Below are 21,904 nucleotides of genomic sequence, written 5' to 3'. Positions count from 1 at the left end.
ATTTATTGTTTGCATGCATGAGGACAAATCGTTTAACCTAGAAAAATTGCCTAGTACATTGGGATGCCTCATTGGAAAGGAGAATTCTTGGGACATGTCACCGACCCTCCAGCTGCCCGTGGCTCGCTGTGTCCTGCCCCAGCGGCCTAATGGATAAGGCACTGGCCTCCTAAGCCAGGGATTGTGGGTTCGAGTCCCATCTGGGGTGGTTAATGTCAGAGTGGCGAGGTGGAAGTGTGTTCGACTCATAACCCAGAGGTCGACGGATAAAAATCACCCTCTGCTGAGAGAGATTTTTTTTAAAGGTACAGTTACAACTTGGGTGCCTTGTGAAAGCTGCTGCCTTTTTCTTATTTTATCTAATCTCATCTATAAAAGAGAAGCTAAGAGTCCTTGTTCAAATCCTAGACTTTTAAATTCTTTTGCCTATTGAGCGAAACGTCTTGCAAGTTTACATTTACATTTACATTTAGTCATTTAGCAGACGCTTTTATCCAAAGCGACTTACAAATGAGGACAAGGAAGCAATTTACACAACTAAGAGCAACAATGAATAAGTACTAAAGGCAAGTTTCAGGTCTGTAAAGTCTAAGAAGGGAAGTGTTAGTAGTTTTTTTTTTTTTTTTTGTACAATTAGTGTGATATTCAAAGAGGCAATTTCAGATTAGGAAGTGAAGTGGAGACTAAATAGTTGAGTTTTTAGTCGTTTCTTGAAAATAGCGAGTGACTCTGCTGTTCTGATGCAGTTAGGGAGTTCATTCCACCAACTGGGCAGATTGAGCGTGAGCGTTCGCGAAAGTGATTTTTTCCCTCTTTGGGATGGAACCACGAGGCGACGTTCATTCACAGAACGCAAGTTTCTGGAGGGCACATAGATCTGCAGAAGTGAGTGCAGATAAGAAGGTGCTAGGCCAGAAGTCACTTTGTAGGCAAACATCAGAGTTTTGAATTTGATGCGAGCAGCAACTGGCAGCCAGTGCAAACGGACTAGCAGCGGAGTGACATGTGCTCGTTTAGGTTCATTGAAGACAACTCGTGCTGCTGCATTCTGGAGCAGTTGAAGAGGCTTGATAGAGTTAGCTGGAAGCCCAGCTAGTAGAGAGTTGCAGTAATCCAGTTTGGAGAGAACAAGAGCTTGAACAAGGAGTTGAGCTGCATGTTCAGATAAGAAGGGTCGGATCTTTCTGATGTTATAGAGTGCAAATCTGCACGATCGAGCAGTTCTAGAAATGTGGTCAGAGAAGTTTAGTTGGTCATCAATCGTTACTCCAAGGCTTTTCACCATTTTGGATGCAGTAATGGTTGCCCCATCCATCTGGATTGAAAAGTTATGGTGTAGAGTCGGGTTGGCAGAAACTACAAGCATTTCCGTTTTTGCGAGGTTCAGCTGAAGATGATGATCTTTCATCCAGTGTGAAATATCCAACAGGCAGGCTGAGATACGAGCTGGAACCGAGGGATCATCAGGATGAAAAGAGAGGTATAGCTGGGTGTCATCAGCATAGCAGTGGTAGGAGAATCCATGTCTCTGGATGACTGGTCCTAGAGATGATGTGTAGATGGAGAAGAGAAGTGGCCCAAGAACAGAGCCTTGAGGTACCCCAGTGTTTAGATGCTGTAGGTTGGACACCTCTCCCCTCCAAGACACCCTGAATGACCTGTCAGAGAGGTAAGATCTGAACCATTGTATAACAGTGCCCGCAACGCCCAGTGACTCAAGCGTAGATAGCAGGATCTGGTGGTTGACAGTGTCAAAAGCAGCTGACAAGTCCAGCAAAATGAGGACTGATGATTTAGAGTCTGCTTTAGCCAGTCTGAGATCCTCCACGACCGAGAGCAGGGCAGTCTCAGTTGAGTGGCCTTTCTTAAAGCCGGATTGCTTGTTGTCCATGAGATTGTTTTGAGTAAGAAAGTCCAGGACTTGATTGAACACTACTTTCTCCAGAATCTTGGCCATGAATGGAAGCAGGGATACTGGTCTGTAGTTTTCAAGTAGCGTATGGTCCAGGTTGGGTTTCTTTAGCAGTGGGGTTACCCTAGCCTGCTTAAATGTAGTGGGGAATAAACCAGAGTCAAGAGATGTGTTAATTATGTGAGTCAGTGTTGGTATGACTGCAGGAGAGATGGCTTGCAAGAGATGAGAGGGAATGGGATCAAGTGGACAGGTGGTTGCATGGCTAGATAGCACAAGTTTGGACACCTCAGACTCAGAGAGCTGAGAAAAAGAGGTGAGTGTGTGTGGTGTTGGTGTTGTATCTTGCGTGTTTGTTGTAGGTGCAGCAAATTGAGCACTGATTTTTGCAGTTTTGGTGCAGAAGAATGTAGCAAAGTCATCAGTAGTAAGTGTGGAGGATGCGGGTGGAGGAGGAGGATAGAGGAGGGAGGAAATTGTTTTAAAAAGTAGGCGAGGATTAGTGGCATTGTTGATTTTCAGACGGTAATACGTCTGCTTTGCAGAAGTAACCTCAGCTGAGAAAGAGGACAGAAGAGTTTGGTATGTTAAGAGATGTGCAGGATTTTTAGTTTTCCGCCAAATTCTCTCTGCAGCCCGAAGTTTTGAGCGATGCTCACGGAGAGCATCCGAGAGCCAGGGTGCAGGAGGAATGGCACGGGCTGGCCTGGATGCAAGAGGACATAATCGGTCTAGACATGATGCTAGTGTGGAGCAGAGTGTATTAGTGGCACTGTTCGAATCAAGTGCAGTGAGTTTGCGAGATGGAGGAAGAGAGTCTGAAACAATGGTGGATAGTCTATTGGGTGAGAGAGATCGTAGGTTTCTGCGAAAGGTAACCAGTGTTGGAGTGTGTGGCGGCTCAGGAGTAATGTGGATGTTGAGAGACAGAAGGAAATGATCAGATATTTGTAGTGGAGTTACTATTGTTTGATCAGTGAAGCAGTGTCGTGTGTAAATAAGGTCTAGCTGATTACCTGATTTGTGGGTAGCAGAAGTAGGTGCTCTTTTTAGGTCAAAAGAGGCAAGCAAAGTCTGAAAGTCTGCAGCTTGCGGTTTGTCAACGTAAATGTTGAAGTCACCTAGCACCAATAAGGGAGTGGCAAAATTAGAAAAAGATGAGAGAAGAACATCCAGTTCATCTAGGAAGTGACCTAATTTACCTGGTGGGCGGTAGATGACAACCACATTTATGTAGAAGGGGTGGATAATGGTGACTGCATGGAATTCAAAGGAGCTGATTGTTGGCAGGGACGGTATCAGAGTAAATTTCCATTCTTTGGAAATTAGTAGTCCAGTCCCACCCCCTCTCCCTGTCTGACGAGGAGTGTGGGAAAAAGAGAAATTAGCAGAAAGAGTAGCATGTGTAGCAGTGTCCTCCGGCCTCAACCAGGTCTCAGTTAGAGCCATGAGATTATAGTCAGAATATGTAGCTATGGAGGTAATAAAATCAGCCTTGTTAACAGCTGATTGACAATTCCAGAGGCCCACGGAGAGAGAGAGTTGTGAAATAGTAGATACATGTATTGAAAGAAGGTTGTGAGGATTACGCCTGCAGCGTACCTCCCGTGTTTTGCGAGTGTTAGTAACAACAGGAATTAGAAAACACATAATAAAAGTGCACTGACAACAAAAAATAGGTGTAAAGTAAAACAATACAGTAAAGTACTCAAGTGCTTTGTCGGTGTCTTTGCTCGGTGGAGTCGCGCAGGTAGAGTCGATGGTCTTTACACTCGTCGGTCTTCACACGAGGCGGTCTTCACACGAGGCTGCCACGACCGCTGCCGCGGTGAACTAGTTGTTTATATAACCCCAAAGCACTAGCTGATTGAATTCAGCTGGACACGCCTCGAGAGTCAAAACAAGGGCCGAAACTGAGGCGGACGACGCGAAACCGCGTCTGCGTTCGCTACACAAGCTCTTATAGTAACCAAGGAAACAGTTGTATCTATATGCGTAAATGAAAACCCTTTAAGGGCCCAGCACGCTTCCGCTGCGCCACTCTGCTTTGGTCTGCCTCCAGGGGCGCTCGAACTCAGCCTGTGGCTTAAATGGTCAGTGCATAATCCATTAGGGTACAGCAAAAGGACAAGCAAGTTATTGGGCAACTGAAGACTTAGTGACTTGTCGCAATACTTCTCCTTTACATTGAGGCGGCCCTATGAACAAGGCACTTAATCTGGGTTAACACACAAATGCAGTTCTGTAGAAGGACTATTTTGACTTCTTTCTAAGCCTTGATGCTGTATTTGCGAGTTCAAGAGTACTTTGTTTTATACTGTCGAGCTACCAAAATCATAAAAGACTGGTTCTCATGCATGACATACGCAAGCTCTCTTAGCAGAGGATGGTTTCGATCCATCGACCTCTGGGTTATGGGCCCAGCACGCTTCCGCTGCGCCACTCTGCTTGCAAAAGCCACCTTTGCTCCTTTGCCTGTCATTTTAAAATGACCTAGGTGTAAACATTGGTTCCCTTGGCCCATAACCAGAGGGTGAAGTATGGCAACCACCCTCTACTAAGTGCAATTTATTGTTTGCATGCATGAGGACAAATCGTTTAACCTAGAAAAAATGCCTAGTACATTGGGATGCCTCATTGGAAAGGAGAATTCTCGGGACATGTCACCGACCTATTGCCTATTGAGCAAATCGTCTTGCAAGTTGTATCTATATGCATAAATGAAAACCCTTTAAGGGCCCAGCACGCTTCCGCTGCGCCACTCTGCTTTGGTCTGCCTCTAGGGGCGCTCAAACTCAGCCTGTGGCTTAAATGGTCAGTGCATAATCCATTAGGGTACAGCAAAAGGACAAGCAAGTTATTGGGCAACTGGAGACTTAGTGACTTGTCGCAATACTTTTCCTTTACAATGAGGCGGCCCTATGAACAAGGCACTTAATCTGGGTTAACACACAAATGCAGTTCTGTAGAAGGACTATTTTGACTTCTTTCTAAGCCTTGATGCTGTATTTGCGAGTTCAAGAGTACTTTGTTTTATACTGTCGAGCTACCAAAATCATAAAAGACTAGTTTTCATGCCTGACATGCTCAACCTCTCTTAGCAGAGGATGGTTTCGATCCTTCGACGTCTGGGTTATGGGCCCAGCACGCTTCCGCTGCGCCACTCTGCTTCGGACTGTCTTACGGGGCATTCGAACTCAGCCTGTGGCTTAGATGGTCAGTGCATAATCCATTAGGGTACCGCAGAAGGACAAGTAAGTTATTGGGCAATTTAATCTGGGTTAACACACAAATGCAGTTCTGTAGAAGGACTATTTTGACTTCTTTCTAAGCCTTGATGCTGTATTTGCAAGTTCAAGATTACTTTGTTTTTCACTGTCGAGCTACGAAAATCATAAAAGTCTGGTTCTCATGCATGACATGCGCAAGCTCTCTTAGCAGAGGATGGTTTCGATCCATCGACCTCTGGGTTATGGGCCCAGCACGCTTCCGCTGCGCCACTCTGCTTGCAAAAGCCACCTTTGCTCCTTTGCCTGTCATTTTAAAATTACCTGGGTGTAAACATTGGTTCCCTTGGCCCATAACCAGAGGGTGAAGTATGGCAACCACCCTCTACTAAGTGCAATTTATTGTTTGCATGCATGAGGACAAATCGTTTAACCTAGAAAAAATGCCTAGTTCATGGGGATGCCTCATTGGGAAGGAGAATTCTTGGGACATGTCACCGACCCTCCAGCTGCCCGTGGCTCTCTGTGTCCTGCCCCAGTGGCCTAATGGATAAGGCACTGGCCTCCTAAGCCAGGGATTGTGGGTTCGAGTCCCATCTGGGGTGGTTCATGTCAGAGTGGCGAGGTGGAAGTGTGTTCGACGCATAACCCAGAGGTCGACGGATAAAAACCACCCTCTGCTGAGAGAGATTTTTTTTAAAGGTACAGTTACTACTTGGGTGCCTTGTGAAAGCTGCTGCCTTTTTCTTATTTTATCTAATCTCATCTATAAAAGAGGAGCTGAGAGTCCTTGTTCAAATCCTGGACTTTTAAATTCTTTTGCCTATTGAGCGAAACGTCTTGCAAGTTGTATCTATATGCGTAAATGAAAACCCTTTAAGGGCCCAGCACGCTTCCGCTGCGCCACTCTGCTTTGGTCTGCCTCCAGGGGCGCTCGAACTCAGCCTGTGGCTTAAATGGTCAGTGCATAATCCATTAGGGTACAGCAAAAGGACAAGCAAGTTATTGGGCAACTGAAGACTTAGTGACTTGTCGCAATACTTCTCCTTTACATTGAGGCGGCCCTATGAACAAGGCACTTTATCTGGGTTAACACACAAATGCAGTTCTGTAGAAGGACTATTTTGACTTCTTTCTAAGCCTTGATGCTGTATTTGCGAGTTCAAGAGTACTTTGTTTTATACTGTCGAGCTACCAAAATCATAAAAGACTAGTTTTCATGCATGACATATGCATGCTCTCTTAGCAGAGGATGGTTTCGATCCATCGACCTCTGGGTTATGGGCCCAGCACGCTTCCGCTGCGCCACTCTGCTTCGGACTGCCCTATGAGGCACTCGAACTCAGCCTGTGGATTAGACTGTCAGTGCATAATCTATTAGGGTACCGCAGAAGGACAAGCAAGTTATTGGGCAATTTAATCTGGGTTAACACACAAATGCAATTCTGTAGAAGGACTATTTTGACTTCTTTCTAAGCCTTGATGCTGTATTTGCAAGTTCAAGATTACTTTGTTTTTCACTGTCGAGCTACGAAAATCATAAAAGTCTGGTTCTCATGCATGACATGCGCAAGCTCTCTTAGCAGAGGATGGTTTCGATCCATCGACCTCTGGGTTATGGGCCCAGCACGCTTCCGCTGCGCCACTCTGCTTGCAAAAGCCACCTTTGCTCCTTTGCCTGTCATTTTAAAATTACCTGGGTGTAAACATTGGTTCCCTTGGCCCATAACCAGAGGGTGAAGTATGGCAACCACCCTCTACTAAGTGCAATTTATTGTTTGCATGCATGAGGACAAATCGTTTAACCTAGAAAAAATGCCTAGTTCATGGGGATGCCTCATTGGGAAGGAGAATTCTTGGGACATGTCACCGACCCTCCAGCTGCCCGTTGCTCTGTGTGTCTGCCCCAGTGGCCTAATGGATAAGACACTGACCTCCTAAGCCAGGGATTGTGGGTTCAAGTCCCGTCTGCAGTGGTTTTTATCAGTGTGGCGCGACGGAAGTGTGTTTGGCCCATAACCCAGAGGTTGATGGATAAAAACCATCCTCTGCTGAGAGATTTTTTTGAAGGTACAGTTACTACTTTGGTGCCTTGTGAAAGCTGCTGCCTTTTTCTTATTTTATCTAATCTCATCTATAAAAGAGGAGCTGAGAGTCCTTGTTCAAATCCTGGACTTTTAAATTCTTTTGCCTATTGAGCGAAACGTCTTGCAAGTTGTATCTATATGCGTAAATGAAAACCCTTTATGGGCCCAGCACGCTTCCGCTGCGCCACTTTGCTTCGGACTGTCCTACGGGGCACTCGAACTCAGCCTGTGGCTTAGATGGTCAGTGCATAATCCATTAGGGTACAGCAAATGGACAAGCAAGTTATTGGGCAACTGGAGACTTAGTGACTTGTCGCAATACTTCTCCTTTACAATAAGGCGGCCCAGTGAACGAGGCACTTAATCTGGGTTAACACACAAATGCAGTTCTGTAGAAGGACTATTTTGACTTTTTTCTAAGCCTTGATGCTGTATTTGCAAGTTCAAGATTACTTTGTTTTTCACTGTCGAGCTACGAAAATCATTAAAGACTGGTTCTCATGCATGACAAGCTCAACCTCTCTTAGCAGAGGATGGTTTCGATCCATCGACCTCTGGGTTATGGGCCCAGCACGCTTCCGCTGCGCCACTCTGCTTCGGACTGTCTTACAGGGCATTCGAACTCAGCCTGTGGCTTAGATGGTCAGTGCATAATCCATTAGGGTACCGCAGAAGGACAAGTAAGTTATTGGGCAATTGAATCTGGGTTAACACGCACATGCAGTTCTGCAGAAGGACTATTTTGACTTCTTTCTAAGCCTTGATGCTGTATTTGCAAGTTCAAGATTACTTTGTTTTTCACTATCGAGCTACGAAAATCATAAAAGACTAGTTTTCATGCATGACATATGCATTCTCTCTTAGCAGAGGATGGTTTCAACCCATCGACCTCTGGGTTATGGGCCCGGAACGCTTCCGCTGCGCCACTCTGCTTTGGTCTGCCTCCAGGGGCGCTCGAACTCAGCCTGTGGCTTAAATGGTCAGTGCATAATCCATTAGGGTACAGCAAAAGGACAAGCAAGTTATTGGGCAACTGAAGACTTAGTGACTTGTCGCAATACTTCTCCTTTACATTGAGGTGGCCCTATGAACAAGGCACTTAATCTGGGTTAACACACAAATGCAGTTCTGTAGAAGGACTATTTTGACTTCTTTCTAAGCCTTGATGCTGTATTTGCGAGTTCAAGAGTACTTTGTTTTATACTGTCGAGCTACCAAAATCATAAAAGACTAGTTTTCATGCATGACATATGCATGCACGCTTAGCAGAGGATGGTTTCGATCCATCGACCTCTGGGTTATGGGCCCAGCACGCTTCCGCTGCGCCACTCTGCTTCGGACTGCCCTATGAGGCACTCGAACTCAGCCTGTGGATTAGACTGTCAGTGCATAATCTATTAGGGTACCGCAGAAGGACAAGCAAGTTACTGGGCAATTTAATCTGGGTTAACACACAAATGCAGTTCTGTAGAAGGACTATTTTGACTTCTTTCTAAGCCTTGATGCTGTATTTGCAAGTTCAAGATTACTTTGTTTTTCACTGTCGAGCTACGAAAATCATAAAAGACTGGTTCTCATGCATGACATGCGCAAGCTCTCTTAGCAGAGGATGGTTTCGATCCATCGACCTCTGGGTTATGGGCCCAGCACGCTTCCGCTGCGCCACTCTGCTTGCAAAAGCCACCTTTGCTCCTTTGCCTGTCATTTTAAAATGACCTAGGTGTAAACATTGGTTCCCTTGGCCCATAACCAGAGGGTGAAGTATGGCAACCACCCTCTACTAAGTGCAATTTATTGTTTGCATGCATGAGGACAAATCGTTTAACCTAGAAAAAATGCCTAGTACATTGGGATGCCTCATTGGAAAGGAGAATTCTCGGGACATGTCACCGACCTATTGCCTATTGAGCGAAACGTCTTGCAAGTTGTATCTATATGCGTAAATGAAAACCCTTTAAGGGCCCAGCACGCTTCCGCTGCGCCACTCTGCTTTGGTCTGCCTCTAGGGGCGCTCAAACTCAGCCTATGGCTTAAATCGTCAGTGCATAATCCATTAGGGTACAGCAAAAGGACAAGCAAGTTATTGGGCAACTGGAGACTTAGTGACTTGTCGCAATACTTCTCCTTTACATTGAGGCGGCCCTATGAACAAGGCACTTAATCTGGGTTAACACACAAATGCAGTTCTTTAGAAGGACTATTTTGACTTCTTTCTAAGCCTTCATGCTGTATTTGCAAGTTCAAGATTACTTTGTTTTTCACTGTCGAGCTACGAAAATCATAAAAGACTGGTTCTCATGCATGACATGCGCAAGCTCTCTTAGCAGAGGATGGTTTCGATCCATCGACCTCTGGGTTATGGGCCCAGCACGCTTCCGCTGCGCCACTCTGCTTGCAAAAGCCACCTTTGCTCCTTTGCCTGTCATTTTAAAATTACCTTTGTGTAAACATTGGTTCCCTTGGCCCATAACCAGAGGGTGAAGTATGGCAACCACCCTCTATTAAGTGCAATTTATTGTTTACATGCATGAGGACAAATCGTTTAACCTAGAAAAATTGCCTAGTACATTGGGATGCCTCATTGGAAAGGAGAATTCTTGGGACATGTCACCGACCCTCCAGCTGCCCGTGGCTCGCTGTGACCTGCCCCAGTGGCCTAATGGATAAGGCACTGGCCTCCTAAGCCAGGGATTGTGGGTTCGAGTCCCATCTGGGGTGGTTAATGTCAGAGTGGCGAGGTGGAACTGTGTTCGACTCATAACCCAGAGGTCGACGGATAAAAATCACCCTCTGCTGAGAGAGATTTTTTTTTAAAGGTACAGTTACAACTTGGGTGCCTTGTGAAAGCTGCTGCCTTTTTCTTATTTTATCTAATCTCATCTATAAAAGAGAAGCTAAGAGTCCTTGTTCAAATCCTAGACTTTTAAATTATTTTGCCTATTGAGCGAAACGTCTTGCAAGTTGTATCTATATGCGTAAATGAAAACCCTTTAAGGGCCCAGCACGCTTCCGCTGCGCCACTCTGCTTTGGTCTGCCTCCAGGGGCGCTCGAACTCAGCCTGTGGCTTAAATGGTCAGTGCATAATCCATTAGGGTACAGCAAAAGGACAAGCAAGTTATTGGGCAACTGAAGACTTAGTGACTTGTCGCAATACTTCTCCTTTACATTGAGGCGGCCCTATGAACAAGGCACTTAATCTGGGTTAACACACAAATGCAGTTCTGTAGAAGGACTATTTTGACTTCTTTCTAAGCCTTGATGCTGTATTTGCGAGTTCAAGAGTACTTTGTTTTATACTGTCGAGCTACCAAAATCATAAAAGACTGGTTCTCATGCATGACATACGCAAGCTCTCTTAGCAGAGGATGGTTTCGATCCATCGACCTCTGGGTTATGGGCCCAGCACGCTTCCGCTGCGCCACTCTGCTTGCAAAAGCCACCTTTGCTCCTTTGCCTGTCATTTTAAAATGACCTAGGTGTAAACATTGGTTCCCTTGGCCCATAACCAGAGGGTGAAGTATGGCAACCACCCTCTACTAAGTGCAATTTATTGTTTGCATGCATGAGGACAAATCGTTTAACCTAGAAAAAATGCCTAGTACATTGGGATGCCTCATTGGAAAGGAGAATTCTCGGGACATGTCACCGACCTATTGCCTATTGAGCAAAACGTCTTGCAAGTTGTATCTATATGCATAAATGAAAACCCTTTAAGGGCCCAGCACGCTTCCGCTGCGCCACTCTGCTTTGGTCTGCCTCTAGGGGCGCTCAAACTCAGCCTGTGGCTTAAATGGTCAGTGCATAATCCATTAGGGTACAGCAAAAGGACAAGCAAGTTATTGGGCAACTGGAGACTTAGTGACTTGTCGCAATACTTCTCCTTTACAATAAGGCGGCCCAGTGAACGAGGCACTTAATCTAGGTTAACACACAAATGCAGTTCTGTAGAAGGACTATTTTGACTTCTTTCTAAGCCTTGATGCTGTATTTGCAAGTTCAAGATTACTTTGTTTTTCACTGTCGAGCTACGAAAATCATTAAAGACTGGTTCTCATGCATGACAAGCTCAACCTCTCTTAGCAGAGGATGGTTTCGATCCATCGACCTCTGGGTTATGGGCCCAGCACGCTTCCGCTGCGCCACTCTGCTTCGGACTGACCTACGCGGCATTCGAACTCAGCCTGTGGCTTAGATGGTCAGTTCATAATCCATTAGGGTACCGCAGAAGGACAAGTAAGTTATTGGGCAATTTAATCTGGGTTAACACGCACATGCAGTTCTGTAGAAGGACTATTTTGACTTCTTTCTAAGCCTTGATGCTGTATTTGCAAGTTCAAGATTACTTTGTTTTTCACTATCGAGCTACGAAAATCATAAAAGACTAGTTTTCATGCATGACATATGCATTCTCTCTAAGCAGAGGATGGTTTCAACCCATCGACCTCTGGGTTATGGGCCCGGAACGCTTCCGCTGCGCCACTCTGCTTTGGTCTGACTCTAGAGGTGCTCGAACTCAGCCTGTGGCTTAAATGGTCAGTGCATAATCCATTAGGGTACAGCAAAAGGACAAGCAAGTTATTGGGCAACTGGAGACTTAGTGACTTGTCGCAATACTTTTCCTTTACAATGAGGCGACCCTATGAACAAGGCACTTAATCTGGGTTAACACACAAATGCAGTTCTGTAGAAGGACTATTTTGACTTCTTTCTAAGCCTTGATGCTGTATTTGCGAGTTCAAGAGTACTTTGTTTTATACTGTTGAGCTACCAAAATCATAAAAGACTAGTTTTCATGCATAACATGCGCAACCTCTCTTAGCAGAGGATGGTTTTGATCCATCAACCTCTGGGTTATGGGCCCAGCACGCTTCCGCTGCGCCACTCTGCTTGCAAAAGCCACCTTTGCTCCTTTGCCTGTCATTTTAAAATTACCTGGGTGTAAACATTGGTTCCCTTGGCCCATAACCAGAGGGTGAAGTATGGCAACCACCCTCTATTAAGTGCAATTTATTGTTTGCATGCATGAGGACAAATCGTTTAACCTAGAAAAATTGCCTAGTACATTGGGATGCCTCATTGGAAAGGAGAATTCTTGGGACATGTCACCGACCCTCCAGCTGCCCGTGGCTCTCTGTGTCCTGCCCCAGTGGCCTAATGGATAAGGCACTGGCCTCCTAAGCCAGGGGTTGTGGGTTCGAGTCCCATGTGGGGTGGTTAATGTCAGCGTGGTGAGGTGGAAGTGTGTTTGACTCATAACCCAGAGGTCGACGGATAAAAACCACCCTTTGCTGAGAGAGATTTTTTTTAAAGGTACAGTTACTACTTGGGTGCCTTGTGAAAGCTGCTGCCTTTTTCTTATTTTATCTAATCTCATCTATAAAAGAGGAGCCAAGAGTCCTTGTTCAAATCCTGGACTTTTAAATTCTTTTGCCTATTGAGCGAAACGTCTTGCAAGTTGTATCTATATGAGTAAATGAAAACCCTTTAAGGGCCCAGCACGCTTCCGCTGCGCCACTCTGCTTTGGTCTGCCTCCAGGGGCGCTCGAACTCAGCCTGTGGCTTAAATGGTCAGTGCATAATCCATTAGGGTACAGCAAAAGGACAAGCAAGTTATTGGGCAACTGAAGACTTAGTGACTTGTCGCAATACTTCTCCTTTACATTGAGGCGGCCCTATGAACAAGGCACTTAATCTGGGTTAACACACAAATGCAGTTCTGTAGAAGGACTATTTTGACTTCTTTCTAAGCCTTGATGCTGTATTTGCGAGTTCAAGAGTACTTTGTTTTATACTGTCGAGCTACCAAAATCATAAAAGACTGGTTCTCATGCATGACATACGCAAGCTCTCTTAGCAGAGGATGGTTTCGATCCATCGACCTCTGGGTTATGGGCCCAGCACGCTTCCGCTGCGCCACTCTGCTTCGGACTGTCTTACAGGGCATTCGAACTCAGCCTGTGGCTTAGATGGTCAGTGCATAATCCATTAGGGTACCGCAGAAGGACAAGTAAGTTATTGGGCAATTGAATCTGGGTTAACACGCACATGCAGTTCTGTAGAAGGACTATTTTGACTTCTTTCTAAGCCTTGATGCTGTATTTGCAAGTTCAAGATTACTTTGTTTTTCACTATCGAGCTACGAAAATCATAAAAGACTAGTTTTCATGCATGACATATGCATTCTCTCTTAGCAGAGGATGGTTTCAACCCATCGACCTCTGGGTTATGGGCCCGGAACGCTTCCGCTGCGCCACTCTGCTTTGGTCTGCCTCCAGGGGCGCTCGAACTCAGCCTGTGGCTTAAATGGTCAGTGCATAATCCATTAGGGTACAGCAAAAGGACAAGCAAGTTATTGGGCAACTGAAGACTTAGTAACTTGTCGCAATACTTCTCCTTTACATTGAGGCGGCCCTATGAACAAGGCACTTAATCTGGGTTAACACACAAATGCAGTTCTGTAGAAGGACTATTTTGACTTCTTTCTAAGCCTTGATGCTGTATTTGCGAGTTCAAGAGTACTTTGTTTTATACTGTCGAGCTACCAAAATCATAAAAGACTAGTTTTCATGCATGACATATGCATGCACGCTTAGCAGAGGATGGTTTCGATCCATCGACCTCTGGGTTATGGGCCCAGCACGCTTCCGCTGCGCCACTCTGCTTCGGACTGCCCTATGAGGCACTCGAACTCAGCCTGTGGATTAGACTGTCAGTGCATAATCTATTAGGGTACCGCAGAAGGACAAGCAAGTTACTGGGCAATTTAATCTGGGTTAACACACAAATGCAGTTCTGTAGAAGGACTATTTTGACTTCTTTCTAAGCCTTGATGCTGTATTTGCAAGTTCAAGATTACTTTGTTTTTCACTGTCGAGCTACGAAAATCATAAAAGACTGGTTCTCATGCATGACATGCGCAAGCTCTCTTAGCAGAGGATGGTTTCGATCCATCGACCTCTGGGTTATAGGCCCAGCACGCTTCCGCTGCGCCACTCTGCTTGCAAAAGCCACCTTTGCTCCTTTGCCTGTCATTTTAAAATGACCTAGGTGTAAACATTGGTTCCCTTGGCCCATAACCAGAGGGTGAAGTATGGCAACCACCCTCTACTAAGTGCAATTTATTGTTTGCATGCATGAGGACAAATCGTTTAACCTAGAAAAAATGCCTAGTACATTGGGATGCCTCATTGGAAAGGAGAATTCTCGGGACATGTCACCGACCTATTGCCTATTGAGCGAAACGTCTTGCAAGTTGTATCTATATGCGTAAATGAAAACCCTTTAAGGGCCCAGCACGCTTCCGCTGCGCCACTCTGCTTTGGTCTGCCTCTAGGGGCGCTCAAACTCAGCCTATGGCTTAAATCGTCAGTGCATAATCCATTAGGGTACAGCAAAAGGACAAGCAAGTTATTGGGCAACTGGAGACTTAGTGACTTGTCGCAATACTTCTCCTTTACATTGAGGCGGCCCTATGAACAAGGCACTTAATCTGGGTTAACACACAAATGCAGTTCTTTAGAAGGACTATTTTGACTTCTTTCTAAGCCTTCATGCTGTATTTGCAAGTTCAAGATTACTTTGTTTTTCACTGTCGAGCTACGAAAATCATAAAAGACTGGTTCTCATGCATGACATGCGCAAGCTCTCTTAGCAGAGGATGGTTTCGATCCATCGACCTCTGGGTTATGGGCCCAGCACGCTTCCGCTGCGCCACTCTGCTTGCAAAAGCCACCTTTGCTCCTTTGCCTGTCATTTTAAAATTACCTTTGTGTAAACATTGGTTCCCTTGGCCCATAACCAGAGGGTGAAGTATGGCAACCACCCTCTATTAAGTGCAATTTATTGTTTACATGCATGAGGACAAATCGTTTAACCTAGAAAAATTGCCTAGTACATTGGGATGCCTCATTGGAAAGGAGAATTCTTGGGACATGTCACCGACCCTCCAGCTGCCCGTGGCTCGCTGTGACCTGCCCCAGTGGCCTAATGGATAAGGCACTGGCCTCCTAAGCCAGGGATTGTGGGTTCGAGTCCCATCTGGGGTGGTTAATGTCAGAGTGGCGAGGTGGAACTGTGTTCGACTCATAACCCAGAGGTCGACGGATAAAAATCACCCTCTGCTGAGAGAGATTTTTTTTTAAAGGTACAGTTACAACTTGGGTGCCTTGTGAAAGCTGCTGCCTTTTTCTTATTTTATCTAATCTCATCTATAAAAGAGAAGCTAAGAGTCCTTGTTCAAATCCTAGACTTTTAAATTATTTTGCCTATTGAGCGAAACGTCTTGCAAGTTGTATCTATATGCGTAAATGAAAACCCTTTAAGGGCCCAGCACGCTTCCGCTGCGCCACTCTGCTTTGGTCTGCCTCCAGGGGCGCTCGAACTCAGCCTGTGGCTTAAATGGTCAGTGCATAATCCATTAGGGTACAGCAAAAGGACAAGCAAGTTATTGGGCAACTGAAGACTTAGTGACTTGTCGCAATACTTCTCCTTTACATTGAGGCGGCCCTATGAACAAGGCACTTAATCTGGGTTAACACACAAATGCAGTTCTGTAGAAGGACTATTTTGACTTCTTTCTAAGCCTTGATGCTGTATTTGCGAGTTCAAGAGTACTTTGTTTTATACTGTCGAGCTACCAAAATCATAAAAGACTGGTTCTCATGCATGACATACGCAAGCTCTCTTAGCAGAGGATGGTTTCGATCCATCGACCTCTGGGTTATGGGCCCAGCACGCTTCCGCTGCGCCACTCTGCTTGCAAAAGCCACCTTTGCTCCTTTGCCTGTCATTTTAAAATGACCTAGGTGTAAACATTGGTTCCCTTGGCCCATAACCAGAGGGTGAAGTATGGCAACCACCCTCTACTAAGTGCAATTTATTGTTTGCATGCATGAGGACAAATCGTTTAACCTAGAAAAAATGCCTAGTACATTGGGATGCCTCATTGGAAAGGAGAATTCTCGGGACATGTCACCGACCTATTGCCTATTGAGCAAAACGTCTTGCAAGTTGTATCTATATGCATAAATGAAAACCCTTTAAGGGCCCAGCACGCTTCCGCTGCGCCACTCTGCTTTGGTCTGCCTCTAGGGGCGCTCAAACTCAGCCTGTGGCTTAAATGGTCAGTGCATAATCCATTAGGGTACAGCAAAAGGACAAGCAAGTTATTGGGCAACTGGAGACTTAGTGACTTGTCGCAATACTTCTCCTTTACAATAAGGCGGCCCAGTGAACGAGGCACTTAATCTAGGTTAACACACAAATGCAGTTCTGTAGAAGGACTATTTTGACTTCTTTCTAAGCCTTGATGCTGTATTTGCAAGTTCAAGATTACTTTGTTTTTCACTGTCGAGCTACGAAAATCATTAAAGACTGGTTCTCATGCATGACAAGCTCAACCTCTCTTAGCAGAGGATGGTTTCGATCCATCGACCTCTGGGTTATGGGCCCAGCACGCTTCCGCTGCGCCACTCTGCTTCGGACTGACCTACGCGGCATTCGAACTCAGCCTGTGGCTTAGATGGTCAGTTCATAATCCATTAGGGTACCGCAGAAGGACAAGTAAGTTATTGGGCAATTTAATCTGGGTTAACACGCACATGCAGTTCTGTAGAAGGACTATTTTGACTTCTTTCTAAGCCTTGATGCTGTATTTGCAAGTTCAAGATTACTTTGTTTTTCACTATCGAGCTACGAAAATCATAAAAGACTAGTTTTCATGCATGACATATGCATTCTCTCTAAGCAGAGGATGGTTTCAACCCATCGACCTCTGGGTTATGGGCCCGGAACGCTTCCGCTGCGCCACTCTGCTTTGGTCTGACTCTAGAGGTGCTCGAACTCAGCCTGTGGCTTAAATGGTCAGTGCATAATCCATTAGGGTACAGCAAAAGGACAAGCAAGTTATTGGGCAACTGGAGACTTAGTGACTTGTCGCAATACTTTTCCTTTACAATGAGGCGACCCTATGAACAAGGCACTTAATCTGGGTTAACACACAAATGCAGTTCTGTAGAAGGACTATTTTGACTTCTTTCTAAGCCTTGATGCTGTATTTGCGAGTTCAAGAGTACTTTGTTTTATACTGTTGAGCTACCAAAATCATAAAAGACTAGTTTTCATGCATAACATGCGCAACCTCTCTTAGCAGAGGATGGTTTTGATCCATCAACCTCTGGGTTATGGGCCCAGCACGCTTCCGCTGCGCCACTCTGCTTGCAAAAGCCACCTTTGCTCCTTTGCCTGTCATTTTAAAATTACCTGGGTGTAAACATTGGTTCCCTTGGCCCATAACCAGAGGGTGAAGTATGGCAACCACCCTCTATTAAGTGCAATTTATTGTTTGCATGCATGAGGACAAATCGTTTAACCTAGAAAAATTGCCTAGTACATTGGGATGCCTCATTGGAAAGGAGAATTCTTGGGACATGTCACCGACCCTCCAGCTGCCCGTGGCTCTCTGTGTCCTGCCCCAGTGGCCTAATGGATAAGGCACTGGCCTCCTAAGCCAGGGGTTGTGGGTTCGAGTCCCATGTGGGGTGGTTAATGTCAGCGTGGTGAGGTGGAAGTGTGTTTGACTCATAACCCAGAGGTCGACGGATAAAAACCACCCTTTGCTGAGAGAGATTTTTTTTAAAGGTACAGTTACTACTTGGGTGCCTTGTGAAAGCTGCTGCCTTTTTCTTATTTTATCTAATCTCATCTATAAAAGAGGAGCCAAGAGTCCTTGTTCAAATCCTGGACTTTTAAATTCTTTTGCCTATTGAGCGAAACGTCTTGCAAGTTGTATCTATATGAGTAAATGAAAACCCTTTAAGGGCCCAGCACGCTTCCGCTGCGCCACTCTGCTTTGGTCTGCCTCCAGGGGCGCTCGAACTCAGCCTGTGGCTTAAATGGTCAGTGCATAATCCATTAGGGTACAGCAAAAGGACAAGCAAGTTATTGGGCAACTGAAGACTTAGTGACTTGTCGCAATACTTCTCCTTTACATTGAGGCGGCCCTATGAACAAGGCACTTAATCTGGGTTAACACACAAATGCAGTTCTGTAGAAGGACTATTTTGACTTCTTTCTAAGCCTTGATGCTGTATTTGCGAGTTCAAGAGTACTTTGTTTTATACTGTCGAGCTACCAAAATCATAAAAGACTGGTTCTCATGCATGACATACGCAAGCTCTCTTAGCAGAGGATGGTTTCGATCCATCGACCTCTGGGTTATGGGCCCAGCACGCTTCCGCTGCGCCACTCTGCTTCGGACTGTCTTACAGGGCATTCGAACTCAGCCTGTGGCTTAGATGGTCAGTGCATAATCCATTAGGGTACCGCAGAAGGACAAGTAAGTTATTGGGCAATTGAATCTGGGTTAACACGCACATGCAGTTCTGTAGAAGGACTATTTTGACTTCTTTCTAAGCCTTGATGCTGTATTTGCAAGTTCAAGATTACTTTGTTTTTCACTATCGAGCTACGAAAATCATAAAAGACTAGTTTTCATGCATGACATATGCATTCTCTCTTAGCAGAGGATGGTTTCAACCCATCGACCTCTGGGTTATGGGCCCGGAACGCTTCCGCTGCGCCACTCTGCTTTGGTCTGCCTCCAGGGGCGCTCGAACTCAGCCTGTGGCTTAAATGGTCAGTGCATAATCCATTAGGGTACAGCAAAAGGACAAGCAAGTTATTGGGCAACTGAAGACTTAGTAACTTGTCGCAATACTTCTCCTTTACATTGAGGCGGCCCTATGAACAAGGCACTTAATCTGGGTTAACACACAAATGCAGTTCTGTAGAAGGACTATTTTGACTTCTTTCTAAGCCTTGATGCTGTATTTGCGAGTTCAAGAGTACTTTGTTTTATACTGTCGAGCTACCAAAATCATAAAAGACTAGTTTTCATGCATGACATATGCATGCACGCTTAGCAGAGGATGGTTTCGATCCATCGACCTCTGGGTTATGGGCCCAGCACGCTTCCGCTGCGCCACTCTGCTTCGGACTGCCCTATGAGGCACTCGAACTCAGCCTGTGGATTAGACTGTCAGTGCATAATCTATTAGGGTACCGCAGAAGGACAAGCAAGTTACTGGGCAATTTAATCTGGGTTAACACACAAATGCAGTTCTGTAGAAGGACTATTTTGACTTCTTTCTAAGCCTTGATGCTGTATTTGCAAGTTCAAGATTACTTTGTTTTTCACTGTCGAGCTACGAAAATCATAAAAGACTGGTTCTCATGCATGACATGCGCAAGCTCTCTTAGCAGAGGATGGTTTCGATCCATCGACCTCTGGGTTATAGGCCCAGCACGCTTCCGCTGCGCCACTCTGCTTGCAAAAGCCACCTTTGCTCCTTTGCCTGTCATTTTAAAATGACCTAGGTGTAAACATTGGTTCCCTTGGCCCATAACCAGAGGGTGAAGTATGGCAACCACCCTCTACTAAGTGCAATTTATTGTTTGCATGCATGAGGACAAATCGTTTAACCTAGAAAAAATGCCTAGTACATTGGGATGCCTCATTGGAAAGGAGAATTCTCGGGACATGTCACCGACCTATTGCCTATTGAGCGAAACGTCTTGCAAGTTGTATCTATATGCGTAAATGAAAACCCTTTAAGGGCCCAGCACGCTTCCGCTGCGCCACTCTGCTTTGGTCTGCCTCTAGGGGCGCTCAAACTCAGCCTATGGCTTAAATCGTCAGTGCATAATCCATTAGGGTACAGCAAAAGGACAAGCAAGTTATTGGGCAACTGGAGACTTAGTGACTTGTCGCAATACTTCTCCTTTACATTGAGGCGGCCCTATGAACAAGGCACTTAATCTGGGTTAACACACAAATGCAGTTCTTTAGAAGGACTATTTTGACTTCTTTCTAAGCCTTCATGCTGTATTTGCAAGTTCAAGATTACTTTGTTTTTCACTGTCGAGCTACGAAAATCATAAAAGACTGGTTCTCATGCATGACATGCGCAAGCTCTCTTAGCAGAGGATGGTTTCGATCCATCGACCTCTGGGTTATGGGCCCAGCACGCTTCCGCTGCGCCACTCTGCTTGCAAAAGCCACCTTTGCTCCTTTGCCTGTCATTTTAAAATTACCTTTGTGTAAACATTGGTTCCCTTGGCCCATAACCAGAGGGTGAAGTATGGCAACCACCCTCTATTAAGTGCAATTTATTGTTTACATGCATGAGGACAAATCGTTTAACCTAGAAAAATTGCCTAGTACATTGGGATGCCTCATTGGAAAGGAGAATTCTTGGGACATGTCACCGACCCTCCAGCTGCCCGTGGCTCGCTGTGACCTGCCCCAGTGGCCTAATGGATAAGGCACTGGCCTCCTAAGCCAGGGATTGTGGGTTCGAGTCCCATCTGGGGTGGTTAATGTCAGAGTGGCGAGGTGGAACTGTGTTCGACTCATAACCCAGAGGTCGACGGATAAAAATCACCCTCTGCTGAGAGAGATTTTTTTTTAAAGGTACAGTTACAACTTGGGTGCCTTGTGAAAGCTGCTGCCTTTTTCTTATTTTATCTAATCTCATCTATAAAAGAGAAGCTAAGAGTCCTTGTTCAAATCCTAGACTTTTAAATTATTTTGCCTATTGAGCGAAACGTCTTGCAAGTTGTATCTATATGCGTAAATGAAAACCCTTTAAGGGCCCAGCACGCTTCCGCTGCGCCACTCTGCTTTGGTCTGCCTCCAGGGGCGCTCGAACTCAGCCTGTGGCTTAAATGGTCAGTGCATAATCCATTAGGGTACAGCAAAAGGACAAGCAAGTTATTGGGCAACTGAAGACTTAGTGACTTGTCGCAATACTTCTCCTTTACATTGAGGCGGCCCTATGAACAAGGCACTTAATCTGGGTTAACACACAAATGCAGTTCTGTAGAAGGACTATTTTGACTTCTTTCTAAGCCTTGATGCTGTATTTGCGAGTTCAAGAGTACTTTGTTTTATACTGTCGAGCTACCAAAATCATAAAAGACTGGTTCTCATGCATGACATACGCAAGCTCTCTTAGCAGAGGATGGTTTCGATCCATCGACCTCTGGGTTATGGGCCCAGCACGCTTCCGCTGCGCCACTCTGCTTGCAAAAGCCACCTTTGCTCCTTTGCCTGTCATTTTAAAATGACCTAGGTGTAAACATTGGTTCCCTTGGCCCATAACCAGAGGGTGAAGTATGGCAACCACCCTCTACTAAGTGCAATTTATTGTTTGCATGCATGAGGACAAATCGTTTAACCTAGAAAAAATGCCTAGTACATTGGGATGCCTCATTGGAAAGGAGAATTCTCGGGACATGTCACCGACCTATTGCCTATTGAGCAAAACGTCTTGCAAGTTGTATCTATATGCATAAATGAAAACCCTTTAAGGGCCCAGCACGCTTCCGCTGCGCCACTCTGCTTTGGTCTGCCTCTAGGGGCGCTCAAACTCAGCCTGTGGCTTAAATGGTCAGTGCATAATCCATTAGGGTACAGCAAAAGGACAAGCAAGTTATTGGGCAACTGGAGACTTAGTGACTTGTCGCAATACTTCTCCTTTACAATAAGGCGGCCCAGTGAACGAGGCACTTAATCTGGGTTAACACACAAATGCAGTTCTGTAGAAGGACTATTTTGACTTCTTTCTAAGCCTTGATGCTGTATTTGCAAGTTCAAGATTACTTTGTTTTTCACTGT

General features: G+C 45.4%; 1 protein-coding gene and 9 non-coding genes across 12 annotated transcripts in view; 8 read left to right on the top strand and 2 right to left on the bottom strand.

Annotated features, from left to right (window-relative positions):
- The window catches only part of klhl23 (kelch-like family member 23), a 50,354-nt gene that overhangs the window by 14,677 nt on the left and 13,773 nt on the right, over positions 1 to 21,904 (top strand). The window lies entirely within an intron of this gene.
- trnar-ccu (transfer RNA arginine (anticodon CCU)) lies at positions 136 to 208 on the top strand. Its single transcript has one exon. It is a non-coding gene; the product is annotated as a tRNA-Arg (tRNA).
- On the top strand, positions 5,672 to 5,744 carry trnar-ccu (transfer RNA arginine (anticodon CCU)). The gene has a single exon. It is a non-coding gene; the product is annotated as a tRNA-Arg (tRNA).
- Positions 9,872 to 9,944, top strand: trnar-ccu (transfer RNA arginine (anticodon CCU)). The gene has a single exon. It is a non-coding gene; the product is annotated as a tRNA-Arg (tRNA).
- trnar-ccu (transfer RNA arginine (anticodon CCU)) lies at positions 12,368 to 12,440 on the top strand. Its single transcript has one exon. It is a non-coding gene; the product is annotated as a tRNA-Arg (tRNA).
- trnai-uau (transfer RNA isoleucine (anticodon UAU)) lies at positions 14,155 to 14,226 on the bottom strand. The gene has a single exon. It is a non-coding gene; the product is annotated as a tRNA-Ile (tRNA).
- Positions 15,200 to 15,272, top strand: trnar-ccu (transfer RNA arginine (anticodon CCU)). Its single transcript has one exon. It is a non-coding gene; the product is annotated as a tRNA-Arg (tRNA).
- Positions 17,696 to 17,768, top strand: trnar-ccu (transfer RNA arginine (anticodon CCU)). Its single transcript has one exon. It is a non-coding gene; the product is annotated as a tRNA-Arg (tRNA).
- trnai-uau (transfer RNA isoleucine (anticodon UAU)) lies at positions 19,483 to 19,554 on the bottom strand. The gene has a single exon. It is a non-coding gene; the product is annotated as a tRNA-Ile (tRNA).
- On the top strand, positions 20,528 to 20,600 carry trnar-ccu (transfer RNA arginine (anticodon CCU)). Its single transcript has one exon. It is a non-coding gene; the product is annotated as a tRNA-Arg (tRNA).

This window comes from Danio rerio, chromosome 9 (assembly GCF_049306965.1).
Source record: "Danio rerio strain Tuebingen ecotype United States chromosome 9, GRCz12tu, whole genome shotgun sequence".
In the NCBI taxonomy this organism is placed as follows: Eukaryota; Metazoa; Chordata; class Actinopteri; order Cypriniformes; family Danionidae; genus Danio; species Danio rerio.
The sequence above is the reverse complement of the archived record's forward strand: the minus strand, read 5'-3'. Positions and strand labels throughout refer to the sequence as shown.